The sequence below is a fragment of the Pinus tabuliformis genome, chromosome 3_2, assembly GCF_031772625.1.
Source record: "Pinus tabuliformis cultivar Carrire ecotype Pingquan chromosome 3_2, CPIR1, whole genome shotgun sequence".
Classification (NCBI taxonomy): Eukaryota; Viridiplantae; Streptophyta; class Pinopsida; order Pinales; family Pinaceae; genus Pinus; species Pinus tabuliformis.
The window spans coordinates 765,707,156-765,714,161 of NC_142302.1; the positions used below are offsets into that span (position 1 = coordinate 765,707,156).

Here is a 7,006-nt window from a genome sequence, read left to right on the forward strand (position 1 = left end):
CACTTTCGGGTGTTCTACATATTCATGCATTGGCCAGAAATCTGATTTCTATAAGCAAGTTGGATGATGCAAGTGTAAAGATGGTGCTCGAGAAAGATACCTGCAAGATGGTTCGAGGAGCACTGATATTAATGCGGGGAGTTCGGATTGGAACTCTGTACAAGCTGCAAGGTAGCACTGTTGTTGATGGGTGCAATAATTCTATGGTTCCTGAAAATGGAGTAGAGAATCTAGTGGTCTCTGGAGAGAAGACCATGTTGTGGCATCAAAGGCTTGGACATATTGGAGAGAAGGGCCTTCGAATACTTCATGGTAAAGGTATGGTAGAAGGTATGAATAATAGCTCTCTGGATTTTGATTTCTGTGAAAATTGTGTATATGGGAAGCAGAATCGGGTGAGTTTCCCCTCTGGTGGTAAGAGGATGAAACAGATATTAGAGCTTGTGCACAGTGATGTGTTTGGACCTGTGAAGGTTCCATCACTGGGTAAGTCTGTGTACTATGTATCATTCATAGATGACTTCTCAAGGAATACATGGATATATTTTCTTAAGAAGAAATCTGAAGTCTTTGACAGGTTTAAAGAATTTAAGGCTCTGGTGGAAAATCAGACAGAGAAGAAGATAAAGGTGCTGAGGACAGATAATGGTGGAGAATTTTGCAGCAAGGAATTTGAAGAATTTTGTAAGAAGTGTGGTATAGCACGGTAGAAGACTACTCCATATACACCTCAGCAAAATGGAGTCGCAGAAAGAATGAACAAGACGTTGATGGAAAGGGCAAGAAGCATGCTCAGTGGTGTTGGGTTAGGACAGGAATTCTGGGCAGAGGCGGTGGATACTGCATGTTACCTGATCAACAGATCACCTTCACCAGCGTTGGAGGATAAGACTCCATAAGAAGTATGGACTGGTAAGAAACCCTCTCTTTCACATCTAAGGGTATTTGGATGTGATGCATATGTACATGTTCCAAAGGAGAAACGAACCAAGTTGGATAGTAAATCTGAAAAGTGCATCTTTATTGGGTATAAGGATGGTTTAAAGGGTTATAAGCTTTGGAACCCAGTCACACGGAAGGTTGTGTACAGCCGAGATGTGTTGTTCAGAGAGGTAAAAGATGTTATTCAACATGAAGTCCAACCAAAGGAAACTGAGAAGATAGAGTTTGAGCCAAAGGAGGAAGAATCAGACTCTGCAACAGAGGAGGAATCAGAAGATGAAGAGCCACAAACTCCGGCTGTGAGAAGATCAGTTCGAGAAAGAAGGCAGCCAGAAAGGTATAGTCCATCTGCTTTCAGTTCAAATTTTGCTTTGTCTGTTACTGATAATGATCCCAGAACTGTGAAGGAAGCAGTGGATTCAGAGGATGGAAAACTCTGGAAAGAGGCCATGGTCGATGAAATGGCATCTTTGCACAAAAATGAGGCTTGGGATCTGGTGGAGTTGCCGGCTGGAAGGAAACCCATTGGCAGCAAATGGGTGTTCAAGAAGAAGACAAATGCAGAAGGAAAGGTGGAGAAATACAAAGCTCGGTTGGTAGCAAAAGGTTATTCCCAGGTGCTGGGAATTGATTTTGGTGATATTTTTTCTCCTGTTGCCAAGGTGACTTCTATTAGATTACTTTTATCTGTTGCTGCTGCTTTTGATTTTGAGGTAGAACAGATGGATGTGAAGACAACATTTCTTCATGGGGATTTGGAAGAGGAAATCTACATGAAGCAACTTGAAGGCTTTGCGGTGAAGGGTAAGAAAGAACTGGTATGCAAGTTAAAGAAGTCTCTGTATGGGTTAAAACAATCACCAAGGATGTGGTATCAGAAATTTGATACATTTATACGGGGACTTGGCTTCACCAGAAGCAAAGCAGATCATTGTGTGTATATTAAATTAATTGGTGACCGTATTATTTATCTGGTCTTGTATGTGGATGATATGTTGCTGGTTGGAAATGACAAAGAAATTATCCAGGATTTGAATACCCAATTGTCCTCCAAATTTGACATGAAAGATCTTGGTGCTGCAAACTATATTTTGGGCATGGAAATTAAAAGAGATCAGTCAAAGAGGAAGCTCTGGTTAAACTAGAGGAAGTATGTCGAGACAATACTCCAGAGGTTTAATATGCAGGATAGTAAACCGATGAAGGTTCCTATTCCTGTAGGTGTGAGGTTATCTGCTGAACAGTGTCCCAAGACACAAGAAGAGGAAGAGGACATGTCCCGTGTTCCATATGCAAGTGCAGTGGGTAGCCTGATGTATGCAATGGTCTGTACTAGACCAGACATTGCACATGCAGTGGGAGTATTGAGCAGGTTTATGTCAAAACCTGGGAAGGAGCATTGGACAACAGTGAAGCGGGTTTTCAGGTATTTGCGTGGCACTGGTGATTATGGTTTGTGCTACCAAGGAAGACCAGGATTGGATAGAGTGTTGGATATTCATGGCTTTTTTGATGCAGACTGGGCTAGAGATCTGGATCAGAGAAGATCTACAAGTGGGTATGTGTTTAACCTATTTGGAGGTGCAGTCAGTTGGATGAGTAAGAAACAATCTATAGTGGCACTATCAACTATAGAGGCAGAATACATGGCAGCCACTCATGCAAGCAAGGAAGCAGTTTGGTTGCAGAGATTGTGTTCAAGTATGGGGTTAGTACAGGGAGCTATAAGAATAGACTGTGACAGCCAAAGTGCAATTTTCTTGGCAAAGAACCCTGCTTATCATTCACACATTGATGTTCAGTATCACTTTGTGAGGGATATGATAGAAGAAATAAAGGTGTTGCTGGTAAAGGTGGACACTTTGAAGAATACTGCAGATGCATTGACAAAATCTGTGAGCTCTGAGAAGTTCTCTTGGTGTAGAGAAGCAATGGGAATCTCAGGGCTGAAAAAATGACTAAGCTCTCCTGTGGCCCCCTGTGGAAAGAAAACAACAAGTGGGAGATTGTTGGGTTGTGTTATATTCTTTCCACGTAGTTAATAGGGGGTTTGAAGGGCACCCGTAACCCCACTTTATGGGGTCCTGGGTAGCGCCCTGGAAAATTTTGGTTTTGGACCATATGTTAGGTTGGGCGGACCCACCTATGGTTTTGTGCATGATTTTCGCACATGTTTTTTTGGACGCAATGGTTTTCGGTCCATGGTATTGGACACAATGGTTTTCGGTCCATGGTATTGGATGCTTCGGCATGTATAAATATGTATTGTAACATTGAAAGGAACATAATGAAAAATCAAGCTGGTAGTCCCGGTTTTGGGATCCAGGGAAAAATCTCTGTGCATATGTGTTTTATGGGTTATGCTCTCGCATTGTTTATTTTCTTTGTTTAAGAATTCGTATGCAGGTAATTTCTGTATAGGGTTAAAACCTACAATTCATATCAAGATCTACTTCACCACATCATATAAAACAGACATATTATTTTCAAAATGATAAGCATCATAAGAATGACATTAAGAATTATAAAGGAAAGACACATACCTTGTCCTCTTCTCAGGTGGATGTGGAACCATCTAACCTTCTTCGAAAGCTTTATCAATGATGGCACATTGAATACTTTTAATAGATACTAGATTTTCAATTATTCCTAGTACACACAAACCTTCACAAGGGGTAGGGCATACACATCCAGTGAATTATGGAAAATTATTTGTTTCCAGCAATCGGTCCAATTCTTCTCGCCAACACCCTTGGTGTACTAATTCATTTCACTGATGTATTTTGTCCCTAATAGGACATACACCATTATCCTGCATAGAGGAAAATGTTTCACACATTTAGAATAGAAACAAGTGTACAATCTAGCAAAAAAAAAAAAATATACATGAACAAGGAATGTAATTAAGAAGCTTTGCAATATACAAAAAGGAAAACACTCAAACAATGAATATAAGTTATAACATATGAAGTTTGAATTGTATAACTACATTATGTTTCACTTGCTATTTTAGTAAATAATTAGGGGAAAATAAATGATGTATGGACTTTAACTTGATGACAAAAGCGGGTTCCACAATTCATACACCTAGCTGATTGTGTCTTCAGTAGTGGCCCTGGCTTGTTTTCCTCAACCACTTCTTTCCAATCATTCATCTGTGTTGCAACATCTCTATATGCAAGACTCTCACTCTCATACATCAGAAAACCATGGTGCTTAACTACATTATCTATTTTTTTAGGTCTCTGTGCCACCACTTTCTGTTCACTTTGCTGCAAACTAGATAGAAATGTTAGCCCCATGACGAAGCCATCACACTCAACATTTATACAACTTAATATTTGATGACATTGTCAAATCATTTGAACGAGTCAAGGATTTTATACTGTGGAGTTAATACTTGATGATGATAATAGATATACATGTTATACAATTGAAATTAAAATAAACAAAAAATGAGTTGAACTACATGAAAATGTACCTTGTAAGCCTTGTCATTTTTTTTATGTTGATTTGAAGCAATTTTTTCCATCCTCTTCAAGTTGGACGTTTTGGGGGGAACTACTAATTTGGTCCTCTTTCTCCTTACCCTCTTTTCTGCTCCTTACATAACATGGTTACAGTGAGTTTTCTTAGCATTCAATGATCTCAACATTCTCAAGTCTACCAATAACTACATAATCACCTAGACTATTGGTAATCCTCCTGCCTACTTGTATGTAAACTATTCTTTCTTTTCGTAACTCTAATGGACAAAGAAAAGAATTGAATTGCAACATAAGATAAACAAGTAAAATTATACTTTGATGAACACACTATGAACACACTCAAATAAACTATTGCAATAAATAGTATTATTTGGGCTCTGTATTATTATCATTTGCAAGTGAAGGCTAAACTCTCTTCTGGAAACCAAGACCACTAACCAACAAGGGAAAAATAATCCAAACATAAATACTGTAAGATATGATTATTCGAAAATTTCAATTTCAACTCAAGTCAAAATTCTCAGAATCTAATGTAAAAAGTCCAAGAGAATTACCTAAAATGATAAAATAAATTTCAAAGTACAAGGGTTTTCAAAACCAACCAAACCAGAACCAACCAATTCAACCATTTTAACCCTAAAAGAGGATGGCTTGGCCCTTGAACTGGTTCAATGACTAGTTCCATATCAAACTAGTTGGTTCAGTACAGAACCAATTCGATAAGCCAATTCAACTGGTTTATATATATAATCAATATTTCATGTAGTTTCTAGTTTTGGTTCATAAATTGATTCTGAGGTAGATTCTTTCTTGGAGTCGAAGTAAGAGGTGGGTTAGTTGCACTATTATCATTTTATAACCCTAGCCAAGAAAATTCACTACCTTTTTTCCCTTATGAACAATCGATCTTTGTTCCATCCATGTAGGATTCCTATTTCTTTTTATAGATTCCCTCCCTCTTTGACTTGCTTACCTACAGTTTAACAATTCCCATGTCTTCAACTAGCTTCAGAATGTTCCATAAGTCTTGATTCCTTGTGGGTTTTTTCTCAAACACTTAGATATGGGTCCGGAATTGGGTGTTCCAGCCATGGGAAACCTCAAATTACCCACTGTGTTGTGCATCTATGTTCAGGTCATAGCAGCAATTTGGATTTCCATCCTACCCATTTTCTCTGCGGAGATCAGGGACTCCAAAATAGATTCAGTTTCTAGAGCCATGATTATGTTTGAAAAATTTGGGTTCACTCACACAGGGCATGTTGAAATCTTTGTAAAATATGTGGCATGGGTGAGCACACCGCAAGGCCCTAATCTAGATCTCTCCATGATGGGTTTTTTCTTATTATCAGATGAATCTTTGGTGTAGGTTCTGGTAGAATTGGAGGAGAATCCCAATTATTGTGTCCTCAACAGTCATTACATCACACCACTGTTCAACTTCAAGGAGCTGCATGCAGACAATACATATAATAACTCATACCGTGTTGTAGATGCCAATGAGTATAGTCTCTTTTTTTCAAATTGTCATACTCAGTACAAAGTTTTAATTAATGTCCACACCAAAATGTACAATTTGGAGGGCAATGTGAAGGATTTCCTTCCTGCAGGTCATACCCAATTTCCCTCACTTTACTTTTGTTTCTTTGTTTTGTATGCAGTTTTCCTTGGGGTTTGGATTTATGTATGTGGAAAACAGAGGGCCACGGTGCATAGAATACATGTTCTTATGTGTGCATTGCTCCTATTCAAAGCACTGAATCTGACCTGTGTAGCTGAGGATAAATTGTATGTTAAGAGGACAAGGACTTCCCATGGATGGGATATTGCCTTCTATGTCTTTGGGTTTTTTAAGGGCATCCTGCTCTTCACTGTAATAGTTCTCATAGGTACAGGTTGGTGAAGAAAGAAGAAAATGGGTTGGTGAAGAAAGAAGAAACAGACAACTGAATTTTGAACTTTAAGGTTGCAAAGTGGCATTCTATTCTTCCCATGAAACGAAAAGCTAACGATGTTTAAAATGAGAAATCATGTGATCTTCAAAATTAGATCACCAGCTAATTCCCATTTGTGTACCAATAAGATTGCTTTAAAAATAAAACAACAGTAAAAAAGCTAAAGGCACATTCAAAATAGTAAAAAGATGTTGCAAATATTTTTTGGGGCATATATCACGAAAGGTTTGGAAAGATACTTTTTATAAGTTAAAAAAAATACCAAGGAAAAAAATCAGAAATTATCAACAAACTTAAAAAGACAAAATATTCCATTTTTTCCTTTTTTTAATCTAAAACACCAACAACATAAAAAAATCACATTACCACATAAATATGAAAAGAAAACTCATATTGGCCAAAAACCAAATTGTAGCCAAAAAAATAAGCAAAAGAATTAAAATTTTCACACTTTAACAGTATATTGTCTCACCCTCGGCAATATTTTTAGTCAAGTCACGATATATTACAGATATATCACAATCTTTTCAAAATATCACAATATATTCAAATACCTCAAAAATCATGTATCTTTAGGTAGAGCGTATCAGCAATGTGAAAAACTCATGAAAAATAACCTAT

General features: G+C 37.7%; 1 pseudogene; it reads left to right on the top strand.

Moving 5' to 3' along the window:
- The first annotated feature begins 5,462 nt into the window (after nt 1-5,462).
- On the top strand, nt 5,463-6,333 carry LOC149182878 (protein CANDIDATE G PROTEIN-COUPLED RECEPTOR 7 pseudogene; annotated as a pseudogene).
- The last annotated feature ends 673 nt before the right edge of the window (nt 6,334-7,006 follow it).